The 16757-nt window shown below is 41.1% G+C and overlaps 1 protein-coding gene across 4 annotated transcripts in view; it reads right to left on the bottom strand.

The window, feature by feature from the left end:
• Positions 1-16757, bottom strand: part of VGLL4 (vestigial like family member 4) — a 173790-nt gene that overhangs the window by 48171 nt on the left and 108862 nt on the right. The gene's annotated exons all lie outside the window — the stretch shown is intronic.

Below are 16757 nucleotides of genomic sequence, written 5' to 3'. Positions count from 1 at the left end.
GAGTCTGAGTGCCTGTTGTTATATGGTGAAGGCTGTGCGGAGTACTGTCAGAAAAACAAACGTCATCAACATTTACAGAGACACTGACAGCAGCAGAGGAGGAAAAGACACACCAAAGGCATTTATCTTGGGGAGTGAAAGACATTTTTTCTTTTGTACTAATGTGTATTCTAAATTTCAAAATGGTTTGGCACTTGAAAAAAGGGGAAAAGATTATCTTTCTTTTTCAAGAATAAATAAGAAAAAGGAGATTTCAGCTGTCTGAGTAACTGAGGATTTTAAGTCTCTTGAGGTGGCTTAACACAATTGTCAATTTCACTTTTTGAAAAATTTACAGTTATGACAAAAAAGTTTAAGTTTTAAAATGTTTCTGGCCTCTTAATCTAGGTACTGAAGAAAAACGACTGATAGGTACAAAAATTACTTAACTGCTGTTTTAGTCACGGTGGCAGTTCTAATATATGGCCCACAAATATTGCTCAACTATTTCTCCCAATTAGAGATGAGCAAAGATTTTGGGCCAAGATTTCACAAGAATCAACATATATTAATTTCAATTTTAAAAACTTAACACAGCCTAACCAGGTGGTGGTGCAGTGGATACAGCATCAGTCTGGGACACAGAAGACCAAGGTTCGAAATCTGGAGGTTGCCGGCTTAAATGTGGGCTCACTGGCTTAAGCGCAGGGTTGCTGGCTTGAGCCCAAGGTCACTGCCTTAAGCAAGGGGTCACTCACTCTGCTGTAGCCTCCCAGTCAAGGCACATGTGAGAAAGCAATCAATGAACAACTAAGGTGCCGCAATAAAGAATTGATCCTTCTCATCTCTCTCCCTTCCTGTCTCTCTGTCCCTGTCTGTCCCCCTCTCTGTCTCTTTTGCTTAAAACACACATACACAAACAAAAAAGAAAATCACTTAAACTTTATGAGATGTGCTATCTAAGGATTTTGGTAAAATATTACAAGAAAATTCTTTCAAAGTCAGAATGAAGAAGATGGAAGAGACCCAGGAAGTTGTATCCTGGTTTCAGAACCCTATTACCATTTTTCAATGACTGTAAGATTAATTTCCTACATTTTAATATAGCTAAGACAGAAATTTGTCTTCGATCCAATTGGCATATTTTTTTTTTATTTTTTTATTTTTATTTATTCATTTTAGAGAGGGAGAGAGAAAGACAGAGAGACAGGGGGGAGGAGCTGGAAGCATCAACTCCCATATGTGCCTTGACCAGGCAAGCCCAGGTTTCGAACTGGCAACCTCAGCATTCCAGGTCGACGCTTTATCCACTGCACCACCACAGGTCAGGCCCAATTGGCATATTTTAATAGGCAGGATTGTGTCTTAGTGGGACGTGTATCTTCTAGACCGGATATAAAATGGAATCTAACTAGAAAGTCTTCAAACAGGACTTACCTGGTCAGCCTCAGTTCTTTCATTTGTAAAATTAAGTGATCCAATTTGATCACTTTAAAGGCCTAACTTTGGCTCTAAAAGTCTACATTCTACATAATGTATATCTTCCAAAGTTAAGTCTTATTTTAATTGCTGACTGAGAAATATTAAATTTTTATAGGACACACTTTATATAGTAGGGGAAAAAAATGATTCGATTAAGTATTCTTAACTAATTATTTATACCTCATCATTAAAGAAGATGTAATTAAAAAATCAGGTACACTTCTAATTCTCAGTGTTCCAGCTTCGTTCATGCATTGAAATACGACAAGAAAGTTGCAGAAAGCCAACTGAAACCAAAGACGAATATAATCTGGTCCACAAAAATGCAGATTTGACTTTCATACAACTGACCGACTGAGGCCAAGGTGTTCACCATGGAGATGAGGTGCTGGTTTAGTTCCAGTGAGATGAATGGAGTCCAGGGGAACCAGAAGCAGCAGGAGAACCTGCACCTCTCGCCTCCTCCTCACGGCGCCTGTGCACCAGCTCTGGGCCTACTGCCAGACAGGGATCTGTGACTGCAGTTAAGAATGCAGCATGACTCAAGAGAAATCAATCGCAGTAATGGCATTTATTGTCGTTTTATGAAGGTTAGTCAAACAGCACAAGGCTGAAATGCCAATGTCTCTGAGTTCACAGAAAAGGGGAGGGTACAACTGAACTGAAAAGAATCCTGTTAGAACTTTTAAGGATAGGTTTTTCACAAAACTCTCTATGCTTTAGCCAACAGAGAATTTGCTGCTACAATTTAAATCTTTGCTATGTCCAAGACTTTGTGTTCCCCTCCCCTCCTCACCCCTTTTATCGTGTCTGAGCCTAAATCAAAGAAGTAAAACCACAGCCCAGTCCTCCAACCCAGCCGCTCAGCTACGCGGATGTCTCCTGTCTGACCACAGCCCATGGGCAGGCGGGCTGACGTCACCCCACTGGCAAGACAGCACCCCTGATAAAACAACTAGAACGTTTCAGGACCCATCTCACATCTCACAAACTCATGACCGTGCAAGGCAGAAGCCCAGGCAGCCAGGGCTTATTCATTTTCTTTCAAATAATACTTCTTTGTCTCATGGACTAGCAGCTGGGGAGAATACAGTGAAGTCAACGTCTCGAATAGTTCAACTTACGGCTATCCCCATTCTGGTTAACATTTTTCTTTCTTACTTTTTTTTTTTTTTTTTTTTTTTTTTACAAGGAGGGCTGTTAGGCAACATGAAGAAACCTGGGCGAGCCAGTGGGGATGAAAGATGTGACGTAGTGTCTGCCAGCAGTACGGAGACTGCACACTATCCACAACTCGGGGACCCGGCCCCTTTCCCATCACCATTCCTCTGTCCCCCCCTCAGGCAGCCCCAGGCTCACGCTCTACACCTGCAAAGCCCAGTCCCACATCTGAAGGCCAAACATCAGCTAAAAGTCACTCCTATCCAGTCAGCCAGGCAGGGGGGGCTATGCCAAGTCCAGACCCCTGTCTGAGCTTGGTTTGAGCAGATCAGATCTTGTGTTTCCTTTAGAACAACAATGAGGTTGTTGAGAAAAACCCCCACAATCCTGTACTGTTGACTGCTAATAATATAATTAAGGATAACAACACCACAGTAAAACTTATAGGGTTGAAACGTGTCATTTTAATTAGAATTTCAAGTAATCCAAATAGTCCCAAAACCATTACATCCTTGTCAGAGCTTTCCTGTATCTTATATTAAAATATTTTATTTTAAAAGCCAGAGGCGGATTAAGGTCGATTGAGGCCCCGGGTGCAGAAGAAAATATTAGGCCCCTCACATTAGAAAAAAGTGTAAAGTTGGGGTTTTGCGGGGCCCTTCAGAAGTTGGGAACCAGGGCACACACCTGGTGCACCCGCCCTTAAATCCACCTGTTAAAAGCATTCCAGTATGTATATGAGCTAGACTCTAACCAGTTAGCTTCGTTGATTAGAGCATTATCCTGAAACACCAAGGTTGAGGGTTTGATCCCCAGTCAGGGCACATACGGAGGCAACCAATGAAATGCATAACTGAGTGGAACAACAAATGAGTGCTTCTCTCTCTCTCTCTCAGATAAGTCAATAAAAAATATATATGAGCTACTATTGTTCCAGTTTTTCCTTACTATAGTCCTATAAGGGAAAAAAGGAAGAATAACATATCTGGCAGCAGCTAAGGAAACCAACATTTCAAGAATTAATGAATTGCTTAAGGTCGCAGAGCTGATTAACAGAAGAGCTGGACGGAGAAAAGTGGCACTTCGGTTTTCCAGTTACTGTCTTCTTTCTAGCAGTGCAGAATGCTTTCACAGGGCAGGGCAAGAAGTGAGGGGAAGACATTTGAAGGAAAAAGAGGAGAGAGATGGGTGGGAAAGGAGATGGGGAAAGGGGGAAGTGAGGAGGAAGGAGAGAAAGAGAGAGAGTAGAAGGGAAGGGAAAAGGAAGAGAGAGGAAGAGCGAGGGTAGAAAAGGGATTGTTATGAATGGAACTGTGACCCCCAAAATCCATGTTGTAGTCCCAACCCCAGTATCTCAGAATATTTGGAAATAGGTCTCTAAAGAGATGATTAAGGTTAAATGGGGCCATCAGGATGGGCCCTAGTACAATATGACTAGTGTCTCAATAAGTAAAGTATACTATTAGGACACAGACAAACAAAAAGACAAACCATGTGAACACTAGGACAGTCAACTACAAGCCAAAGAGAGGGGCCTCAGAAAAACCAACCCTGCAGACACCTTCATCTCGGAGGTCCAGCCTACAGAACTGTGAGAATGAATGTCTATTGTTTAAGCTGCTGTCCCAGTACTTTATGAGGGCAGCCACACTAACATGAGGAGGAAGGGGGAGAGGGGTGAGGACAGGACTGAAACCTAGTCTGAGTCAAAGGATAAAGCTCTTTACTTGGGACCAAAAAGCTTCCACCACTGGGTCTACCATGACTAACCTAACATAGTGGGCCTGGGTCACAATGGAAGGGATCTCACGCGCAGAGACCACTTGTGGATTAGAACCCACCAAGGAGAGCAGACCAGTGGGTTGGCACTCATGCTGTACCTCAGGGCAAAAGCAAGCACAGGAGGGACCAGGGTTCATTCCGGAATGCACGAGGGAAGGGGGTGGGGCCCAGGAACCAGGTAGAAGTCTCACTCAGATTATGGCAACCGCTCCCAGACATGCCCAAGGATAGATAATGTCCACAGTCCCTAATGATTTTAAATATCTGTAATTCTACAGGGGCAAGAGGGGAAAGGGTTAAAAAAAAATCTGAGTATCAAAAAGCACTAACTAAAAATATGTTAAAGTAAATTTAAAAGTGTTACACTCACATCTATACATTGCTATTCATTTAATTAGCAAGTTCCATATTACCTACTTTTGTTGTGTTCAGGGTTTTAAAAATTAGTCCGAGGCCCTGGCCAGTTGGCTTAGTGGTAGAGCGTCGGCCTGGCGTGCAGTAGTCCCGGGTTCGATTCCCAGCCAGGGCACACAGGAGAAGCGCTCATCTGCTTCTCCACCCCTCCCCCTCTCCTTCCCCTCTGTCTCTCTCTTCCCCTCCTGCAGCCAAGGCTCCATTGGAGCAAAGTTGGCCCGGGCGCTTAGGATGGCTCTATGGCCTCTGCCTCAGGCGCTAGAATGGCTCTGGTTGCAACAGAGCAACCCCCCAGATGGGCAGAGCATCACCCCCTGGTGGGCGTGCCGAGTGAATCCAGGTCAGGCACATGCGGGAGTCTGTCTAACTGCCTCCCCGTTTCCAACTTCAGAAAAATACAAAAAAAAAAAAAAATTAGTCCCTAAAATCTCCTTTACCCTATTGAATTCACTTTATAACTGAACTGTCTCTTCATAAGATTATATAATGCTAATTCAAGTGAAATTATCACAAAGAGGACTCAAATTAATGTCCTCCTATACACAACATAGAGAAAAATTCAGGTGCCTAACAGTGACATAATTAGGCTGAAGATCAGATCTCAATGTCAGACTGTGTGTCGGCTTCATAGGTCATAACTGGGATTCAAAAAGAGCAAACACCTGTCTGTGCCCTCAGTTTCCTGAGCCAGGCCAATGACCACACCCACTTCTATTCTTGGTCCTCCAACCCCAGACTCTGGCTGTGACAGAGGCTGCAGAGGATTCCAAGTAAATCTGGGATGCTGAGTCTCAGAGGACAGCCTTGCTTTCGCTGTACTGGTGAAGGTGGAAAAACTATCAGTAAAATGTAGCTCATGTCCTCACATGTCCCTGTTGGAGGCCTCAGCACTCACTGATCCATGATCTGTGAACCCCAAGAAGGTAACAGCAGTTCAAGAACCTTTCATGCCAAGTGCTGTACAACCCTCCTTAATGGAAAAGACACTTTAAACTTGTCAGAAATGCTTCACTACATTTTGCAAATCTACTTTTGTAACATGTTACTGTTAATGAGAAGGAAGCGAATTATGAAAGCACGGTGTTTGCAGATGGTATTGGAATCAGGCAGTACTTTGCTAAAGGTTCAATTTCCTCTCTGTTTAGAGTTTATTATACATGTTTAGAAGAAATCACTAAATGATGCTTGATCTAACCTCTTCAACAGCGGAGCCACCTCTCCTGATTCCAGTTGCCATGAAGCAGAGGAACTAAGCTTGGGGAAAACAGTATCACCTCTTCAAAACGTGAGTAAAAATACCCAAATTCTCTTTAAGCTCTTTGGCAAGCATCAGGTTAAATATCTAAGGTAACATACTAGTATCTGTACCTTCAATACATTCTTTAATTAAAGGCAGTTCTGAAGGGTATGATGAGACCAGGGACCCTAGGACAGCAGAGTCTTAGAATCTGTCATTGACCAATGGAGGACAATTGTGGAAATGGAAGGAGAGACTGGAAAATTAAACTTTCCTTCCTCCTATAGACCTATATTCATATACCACTATGAACCTCTAGAATGGACTTACCTCAGTCTGCCTAGTCACAGCAATTCCCTCTCACTTCTGAATCCCTGACCACACTAGCCCGATGCAGAGAAACTGTGCATGAAGTGGGCTTTGCAATCACAAAAGGGTATATATAATCTTAGCAGTCTCTTCAATTCTCTTGGCCCTCTATTTCTTCATCCACCTTGAGAGATTTTTATGAGAATCAATGAAAACTCATACAAAGTTCATTTTTTATTATACTAGTTGTTGAATTCTATCAGCTGATAAGATTCCCATTTAGAGGATAAAATGACAGGGGCAAAGGGAACTTCTCCCAACATCACTCCCACTATTCAGGAGAGTTCCTCTCTCATAAACTTAGCACATATACAGTTTCCACCAACTAGTCTAAAAGGTCAGGATATATACTGCCAAGGAGCATGGGTCAGCGAGCATTCTAAATCCGCTCCACCGAGAGCCAGCGGGATGATCTCAGAGACGCTACCTGACTTCCTAGGACTGTTTCCACACATGTAAAAACTCACACAGAGGCCCTGAGCTAGTTTGAGGATTAAACAAGAAACTTGGCACAGTGCCCAGTGCTCAGTAAGCCCCACCTCCACAGACACACACTCTTGACTCATTTGCTTGTTTCCATTCACCTTGCTCCCTACTAGCATGCATTCCAAAATCCTCCTGGCCAGTTCGTACTCATCTCAACTTTCAAACCCTAACCCAAAGGCATCATGTTACTGCTGAGCTGCAAGGCACAGTCCTAGTGACATTCTAATACTGACCACCTCTCACTCAAAACCTAGATTCCTGAGCAATACAAACATGTCTGCTATGGTTTCTCAAAAGAAAAATAGGTGATCTTTTCTCTGCAATATATTCTAGCTCAGATCCTGGTTTCCAGGATCCAATTCAAACCTGCATAGGGACTGCTGAAGGCCATGTCAGAGCCTACATATTTCTAATGAAATCTCATTATCAGCTCCAAACCCAGCAGCAGGAATGGGCAGGTAGCAGAGACGTCACAAATATTTTAAGTCGGGTATCTCAGAAAGCCGTTCTGCTGTCCCTCAGAGACACATTAACTCGCTGTATTACTTATCGTTGCTAAACATGGTTTCAGAAGATCCAGAGTGAATTTTCCAAGGACTAACATAGGACACAAAGTTCAAAGACTTCACCATTCTGAGAGACTGAAAGCAGCATTAAGAACTCAGGCAGGCATGCACATAATTCAAGTGCCTTATAACCATGAAGACTGGTAAAACAAGTGATGCAAAAATTTTGTAAACTTCAGCACTAAAAAAACTAAGTACCTAAGTAATTTTATTTTATCCAACTTTATTTCAAAAAAATTTAAGCAACTGAAAAGCTAAATGAACAAACAATGAACAGCCTAGTCCCTTCCTTCACTTTGATTCATTCAGTTTGTCAGTTTATCTACAACACATACAGGGTGGGGCAAAAGTAGATTTACAGTTGTTTGCATGGAAAAGAATACAATAATAAATAATACAAGAATAACTCTGTGTTTCACATACTCACAACTGTAAACCTACTTTTGACCCACCCTGTATGCTTTTTGGCTATAATTGCTATAATTTATTATTCTTTTTATTTATTGATTTTTGTGAGAGACAGGAAGGGGAGAGAGACAGACAGACAGACAGACAGACACAGAACATTAAACTGTTTCTGTATGTGCCCTGACCAGGAATGAAACCAACAACCTCTGGGCTTTGGGACAATGCTCTAACCAACCAAGCTATTCAGCCAGGGATAATTGCTACAATTTTTTAAAGTAACCTTAGATACTATATTTCATCCCAAACTACTTTAACAAGAGTCTTCTAAGAGCAAGCTATTCTCCTTTGTAGCCACAATATCATTTTTCACACCCAGAAAATTAAAGTTGATACACTGTTACTAACATCCAAGCCATATTTAAATTTCCCCAATGGAACTATTTCTTTTGGGGAGGGCATGATTTGGTGGGAATCTAAGATCCAATGAAGAATCACACACTACTCAATGTAGTTGTCATGTCTCTTTAATTTTCTTTTACTTAAAAAGAAACTTAGTGTACCTGACAATGACATTTTAAAATATTCTACCAATGAGCTGTCCTACAATTTTTGGTGGTCTGATCAATCCTCATGATTAGATTCAAGATGAATGTTTCTAGCAAGACTACACAGGTAATACTGTGCACACGTCAGTGCATCGCATCAGAAGGTACCACATCCCACCGCTGGTAAAACTAAGCTCAATTACCTGGTTAAAATGGAGCCCACAGATTCCTTAGCATAAAAAAGTAACCTTTTCCTTTTCATAGTAATAGTATGAGGTTATGCACCTTGTCACTATCAGTCAATCTCTTGCTCATTTATTAAGCATCTTTTATTTGCTATGCAAGAGACTAGAGCTAAGCAGAATAAAACATGGCACCCTTAATTACAAAGTAACATATGTATGATTTGGGACACAACTTTTTTTTTTTTTTTTTGAGAAAGAGACAGAAAGGGCAAGAGATGAGAAGCATCAACTCGTAGTTGCAGCACCTTAGCTGTTCACTGATTGCTTCTCATATGTGCCTTGACCAGGGAGCTCAAGCAAAGCCAGTGACCTTAGGTTCAAGCCAGCGAGCTCAGTATTTCGAACCTGGGACCTTAGCATCCCAGGTCGACAGTCTACTCACTGCGCCACCACCAGTCAACTGGAAGACAACATTTTATGTAAAAGGCAATAAGAGCAAAATATAAGAAATACCCAATGTGATCACGGTCTGGCTCATACTCTTCCTGAAATATAACAGGTCCTCAATAAATATTTGTTGAATAAGTGACTTGTATGGTTTGGGCAAACAAAAACTACTGATACTGACTATCCTTTCAATTCTTCCTTCTCACCTTGAACAGTCTTCTTTCCAACATGGTCACCCAGCCTCCCACCAGGCGAGATTAAAGTCACTGATGGATTAGATTGCTGAATAAATCTAAAACTCCTCAACTAGGTAAGTTTAGACCTCCACAGCCATCCCTTCAGCCTACACCTATCTTTCTGGTCTTCACACTCCCCCAGATTCCACAGCTCATGCTGCTCACTCATGCTGGGAATGCTCTTCCATCTCCCCTCCCATCTATCCAAAACATCCCCTCCCTTTCAGCTCTGGGCTATAGTGTAAGTCTTACCTTCTTCATCAAATTTTTCCTTGGCAAGTCAGCATTCCTTGGTCTTCACTACCTTAAAATATTTATAAACCTTACTGTCTGCATCATCACTGTGGCTCTTAATTGTGTCATCTAGCTATAGCACTACTTGCAAACATTTTGACAAAGCTAGTAAGCCAACAGGCCACTTCATGGAGCCAGGTTCCAGGGACAAGCCTTGTTTTTCTTTGCTGAAAGCTGCCACCCAAGCTCTGTTGAGATGGTCCTCATCCTAAAAGGATAGGTAAGCAAAACTTGTAACCCTGCCAAATCATCCTAGAAACTGACACACCGACCCTTTATTTTAAAACCTAATTGCTAATTGTTAAATATAGCCCCATCTGAAAAAGATAGGAGGGTTAGAACTAGCAGAAGAAATGAGGGGATGTGGTTCAGTCAAAAGCATTTTAGTGCCTGGTATGTTTGTAGAAAAATGCCAGGAACTAAGGAAAACAAAAAAGACATTTAAGACCTGGTCTCTAGTGGTAGTAATAAGTCATGGAGATAAATAACTATAAATAAAAACATGATAAATTCCAAATTAAAAGAGATGCTCTTTAAATGGGTGAATTGTATGATGTGTGAATCACATCTTATCAAAGCTGTTAACAATAAAAATATCATTGAGGACCATAAAGAGCTTTTGCTTATATAGGTTGTATCTATCAATAATAACTACATTAGGAATTAAAATGAAGACAAGTTTTCAAATATTAATTAATTTCAAGATAAAAATAAACTCATTTAAAAAAAAAAAAAAGCAGCTATGGGCATCTTCGTATGGGGAAGACACCAATTCCAGTTCTGATAAGTCAGGAGTGGAATTTGAAAAATAGATAGGATTTGGACATTTGGAAATGGTCGATATGGGCATTCGAGGTGGGGACAACTATATGAATAAACAGAGCAAGAATGACAGCATGTGTGTGCAAGATCAATCTAACTGGAACAAAGGGCCCATTTCTTCTAGTAGTAAAGAGAATCAATAGATGGGTCAGATAATAAAGAGCTTTGAACTCGGGCAGAACTGTTTAGACTTGTGTAGGCGACTGATAGGGAGCCATTATAAGTGTTGACACAACTAAAGTAAAGCTGCAGAGAAAGGTGGTCTAAGGACACTATGCTGGAGGACTTCTTGGATGAACACACTGGAGCAGGGGACAGGGCAGTGATGACTGTGTAAGGGAGCTGAGGTTCAACAATGTTCAAATCTGCAAAGGCAGAGAAGAGGCGAGTCCAAGAGACATTTTAAGGAAGATCAGAGAACTGGAAACATGTTTCAGCAAGTACAGGTCACCTGACCTTTTCAAAACAGGCCATCCTCGTCTTCCTAGTAACTCTCTCAATACTTGGCTGACTTTTTCTTCTTTATAAATTGAGAAACTATACAAATTGAAAAGGCCAGTTAGATATACTTTGTTTCTAGCTTATCAATATGTAACTAGGAAAATAAAGATTAACAGGATAGCTCCATATTTTAAGTTCTACAGGTTGATCTAACAAAGTCTAATTAACCTTTTACATTCAAATTTATTACTGTCAGTTTGATATTTTTAATATTCTAGTAAGATTATTTTTATTGTTAGAAAAAAATGTCAGTACACCACAACTCATTTTCTTTAAATAAAATAATACAGAGGTTTATTGTTTTAATGGCATGGGTTGTGCTAAGGATTTTCAATGATCTATGATTAATCAACATTTATTCAATAGATATTTCTTGCATAATATCTGAGCTGTGAAGAACAAATATCAAACACCTCAAACAATCATGCATGCTTATAGAAGAAATATTCTGAACAGTAATTTAAAACAGACTGACTCAGGCCCTGGCCCGGTAGTTCAGTTGTTTAGAGCAGTGGTCCCCAACCCCTGGGCCACAGACCAGTACCAGTCCGTGGCCATTTGGTACCGGTCCGCAGAGAAAGAATAAATAACTTACATTATTTCCGTTTTATTTATATTTAAGTCTGAACAATGTTTTATTTTTTAAAAATGACCAGATTCCCTCTGTTACATCCGTCTAAGACTCACTCTTGACGCTTGTCTTGGTCACGTGATACATTTATCCGTCCCACCCTAAAGGCTGGTTTGTGAAAATATTTTCTGACATTAAACCGGTCTGTGGCCCAAAAAAGGTTGGGGACCACTGGGTTAGAGCATTGTCTCGATACGTCCAGGTTGCAGGTTTGAACGCCAGTCAGGGCACACAAGAATCAACCAATGAATGCATAAATATGTGGTGTAACAAACCGATATTTCTCTCTCTCTAAAATTAAAAAAAATATTAAAAAAATAAAACAGACTCAAAATCTATACTATGTTATAACATGACATCCTTCATTAAATTGTAGCTAAGCTAAAGTAATATACAGTTATGCTGGTTTTTTCACAGTATGCAATATACCTATTTTGGAGTCCAAAAAATGAACATATTTTATTCAATAATTGTTGTTTGCAAAAGCTGTTATTAAAAGATGTTGGCAATCTCCAACCCATAACTAAGAGACTAGGGGAAATGAAGTAAAAAAAACATACTGACTAGCTTGAAAGAATATTAACACATTTACTGGAGATGTACTAAAGAGGCAAACAGCTAATTTCATATATGGGTAAGAGTATTTAATACCAAAATATTTATTTCATATTAAGAAAAATGGCATAGTGGTGTGCAGCATAACCAGAGAATAGGTCAATCTGTGAGTTGCTTTTTCAAGGAGCTACTGCAGATTTGTTCCCCAGAGTTTAATAGTAATTGGAAATCTTAAGATTCTTGTGCAAAAATTCTATCCAGTCAAGGAGAACTTTTTGTATCCTTACCAAGTTCCAAGAAAAGAGACTGTTGGATAATAAACTAAAAAGTCATAAAATTTCATCTGAAAATAAACATTCCACTAGCAGTAGAATTTGGTGTTTCCAAAACACAACACATCCCTATGATGCTGAGAAGTTTCATATCCCAGTGTGAAAGGGGGTTCCCCCCCCAAATCATATTTAAACCATTTAAAATATTGGGGGAAAGGTATGTTGCTTCCATTTTATTTCTACTTCTCTCAGTCCTGTCCATCCCCACCTGCTTTTCAAGTTTACATTATCCAGTGAGCAAATTTTATCAATGAGCCCCAGGAAGGGCTGACTCCCTCCAGTGTGTTTACTTAAGATATGAAGGTCAAACAACCATTGTGCTCATAAAAGTTGGGGCTGTTTACGGGCCACTTCAGGACTCTCCTTACCTCCAAGTGACTCATTATGAAGCCCCAAAAAAAAAAAAGAGGAAAATTGAGCTGATCAAAGGCCAGGCTGTCATTAAGTGAAAATGATTGCAGATGAAAGGCCTGCCCTCCACTTCAAAGGCAGAGCAGAGCTGGGGTGAGCTAACAGCAAGTCCTGGCTCTGAGGGGCAGTAGGCTTTAGATAGCCTTCCTAGAGCCGCTCACGTGTATGTCCTCTGTGCAAAACAGAAACACAAGGATGAACCCAAATTCAAACATTCTCCTCCTAAACTGTGAAGGTGTGAGCAACTCCAAACTAGAACGTGTGGGATATGTCACTCCCACACTTAATAAACATGTAAGTGGAAAAATTAAATAAGGTTCAAGGACTGCTGAGGAAGTTGGCATCATGAAACACTGTACAATGATATGTAAACAGAGCTTTTCCTTATGCCCAGAGGTGTGTAATGAATTCCATCTTAATTTTGAGAAAGCCTGGAGATGCAGCCATAAGCCTTATTCCCCAGCAGTTTAATGGAGGGTACTTAGTGTGCTGAGGCAGAGGGACCCTCAGATTTACTTGAGGCTTTGGGAAGAGGCTTTGGGAAGAGTAGAGCTGATTCGACATAAGGAGAAAGCAGGAAACCAAGTCCTTTATTATTATTCCACAAGTCTCCTCACCCCACCCTGCCATTCCCCTGCACCCCACCCTCCCATCCACACTCCTACAAACACAAGCCCCTTTAGGCAGTAAAGATTTTACATTATAAGGGGCCCTTAAGTCATTCATTCAATCCGATCTCCTCCCTCAAATAGATTCCATGGGATGACTATAACAAGGGATACATACATGTGCATGTGCACCTCCCACCCCACCCCATTAGCAAATGGAACAACTGTACCTAAATAGTTTTGGCCAAACTGGAGGCTTTCCAGGGAATTTACAGGGGTTCCCCCCCCCTGTAATTTACTGTTAGTAATGGAAGTACAGAGGAAGCAAAGAGGAGGGGGTCGCCCTCTCTGCCTGAAATTAATAATCAGGATGATAGGTGTATGGCCAGCAGCTGCCTGGCCTGTGCAGGTTCATATTTGTTTCGGACAGACAGTAATGAAACAACGGAGCCAAGAACTGGTGGGCCATCCTTTATTCTATCTTGCACTCAGCAAGCAAGTAAACACAAATACACTGGGCTCCAAAACCCACTCATTCAGCGCTCACAAAGCTACTGACACATCTGAGTTTTTCTAGAATCAAAGGCCCACTTCCGTTCCCCTTCAGCTCCCCCCCATCTTGCTCCCTGCCTCCCCTGCAACAACGTGGTCTCTCTCCCAAAATGGCCTCCTAGCTCCTCCTTTTAAAACTTTTCGGCACAAATACCCTCCCCTCCAGCACACATTAGCATAACCAAGCCCCTACCCAAGCATGAAGGTAATTAGCTGTATCACCTGGATGTTGGCAATTCACATGGGCAGCGCCATTTTTAATAATAAAAGTGAGCAAAACCAGAAAATACAGATTTTACAAACTTACTTGCCCCAAAATAGGTAACACTTAGGAACATAAACTTGGTGCCAGGACACCTTCCAAAAAGCTCTACATATATGAATTGGTTTCATTCTCTTAATTACCTATGAAGTCTCATTTTACAGAGAGGGAAACAGAAGCCAAAAGGGGCTTATTAGCACTTTCTGCCCAAGGTCAACGAGATTCAGAGGGGCGTAATGGAGCAGACTGTGCTCCAGCTGAGTCTCGAAGGATGAGCAGGAGTCCACCAGAGAACAAATCCTGCAGCACTGAGTCACTGCAGTTTACAGGCCAGAGGAGGAAGAGCGTAAGAGGCAAGAGCAGATGAAAGAAGACCCTGTTAACAGTAGAGCTGGGGACAGGTTAGGCTTCAGCTCCTTCAAGATCCCCTCAAATCAATATTCATGCTCATTATAAGCTAACCTCAGACTGCTAGGCAGACAAGCTGAAGACGAGTCCACGCGTCCTCCCGCTTCCAATCAGACTGCCACCACTACAGCTCTACAGCATGGAAATTCTGGACAGCCTCTTCTACTTGGCCATGCTAAAGAAAGAGCTTGGACTTTCTTCTGCAGGCTCTAGTGAGCCAATGACAACATTGAAGCTGGAAAGTAAAATACTCGTGTATACTTGGCCATCTGATTGGAAGAGGGAGGCCAAGTGGTGGTGCAGTGGATACCCTGGGCTTACCTGGTCAAGGCACATATGGGAGTTGAGGCTTCCTGCTTCTCCCCCCTCTTCCCTCTCTCTCTTTCTCCCTCTCCTCTCTAAAATTAGTAAATAAAATCTAACAAAAAAAGAAAGAAAGAAAGAAAGAAAGCACAATACCAGATGGTCAGCTTCTTGAGAAAAGCTGTATTGTGTTCAGCAGTGAATGCTCCCGTGCACTGGACAGAAAGCCAGTACTCAAATATTCAATGAATGCCTTATGGGTGCTGCCATCAGTAAGATTCACAATAGAGCTAATAATACTTGTTCAAAATATGTTCATGTAAGCAAACGGATACACATACTACTTTGCAAAGAATTAAATGAATGAAGTTATAGTAACAATATTCCCTACTTCAAATCTCCAAATGTTACAATAGCTTTATTGAGATCCATAAGGAAAGACAATGACAAACTAGAAATAGATTGCAAAATCTACATGTTTTGCCAAACTATTTCTTTAAAACAGGGGTTGGGAAACTTTTTGGCTGAGAGAGCCATGAACACCACATATTTTAAAATGTAATTCCGTGAGAGCCATACAACGACCGTGTACCTTACGCATTTATCCAATAAAAAGTTGGCGTTGTCCTGGAGGACAGCTGTGATTGGCTCCAGCCACCCGCAACCATGAACATAAGCGGTAGGAAATGAATGGATTGTAATGCATGAGAATGTTTTATATTTTTAACATTATTTTTTTCATTAAAGATTTGTCTGCGAGCCAGATGCAGCCATCAAAAGAGCCACATCTGGCTTGTGAGCCATAGGTTCCCGACCCCTTCTTTAAAACTATGCTGACAATGACTGTTAAAACTGCTCCCACATTAGAATGTTCCTAAATTGTTTTAGTTTTGACACATGGTCAATGGGAATTAGACTAATGAAGAAATAAAGCAAAACTTAAACATTTTAATTTGGGGTCTACTGCATTAACTTCTAGCAAATTAAATGGATGACTGGTTTGCAAGCACTGACATTTGTATTTCACGATTAATTCTCCAGGCTCCTTATTCTCTCTGTGCCAAAAACCTTTAGGATCTAGCCTCTTTGTCAATCTCACATCAACCATGCTTTCTAGGGATTACAGATCAGTGATTCCACCGCACAATATGACACAAGCCCAGTCAAATCAGAGAGACAGATGTGAGCTTATGTAATTGAGAGGCTTCCATCTGTTGAACTGAAAACTGAGTCCTGAAAGACTCTTCTTGCATTTTCTTTCTTACTCATTCAGGGCTGTTCAGGTTTGGGAAGACCCACTTACTTAAGCACTCGAAACAATATTTCAATATCTCAAATGACTAATGTTTCAACCTTTCTTGACAAAGGTTCATTGAAGATTCTCACATTAGACCTATCATAGATTGCAAAGGTGGCTCAAAGCACAGAGGTGATAATCCCAGATGGAGAAAGTGATATCAACTCATACATATCCTAGCTTTCCACACATAATCAAGTTATCTAACTAAGACAGCAGATCATCTATTGCAGGGGTCCCCAAACTTTTTACACAGGGGGCCAGTTCACTGTCCCTCAGACCGCTGGAGGGCCGACTATAAAAAAAACTATGAACAAATCCCTATGCACACTGCACATATCTTATTTTAAAGTAAAAAAAAACAAAACGGGAACAAATACAATATTTAAAATAAAGAACAAGTAAATTTAAATCAACAAACTGACCAGTATTTCAATGGGAACTATGCTCCTCTCACTGACCACCAATGAAAGAGGTGCCCCTT

Source organism: Saccopteryx leptura, chromosome 10, assembly GCF_036850995.1.
Source record: "Saccopteryx leptura isolate mSacLep1 chromosome 10, mSacLep1_pri_phased_curated, whole genome shotgun sequence".
NCBI classification, from domain to species: Eukaryota; Metazoa; Chordata; class Mammalia; order Chiroptera; family Emballonuridae; genus Saccopteryx; species Saccopteryx leptura.
This window is presented reverse-complemented; position numbering and strand designations above follow the sequence as displayed.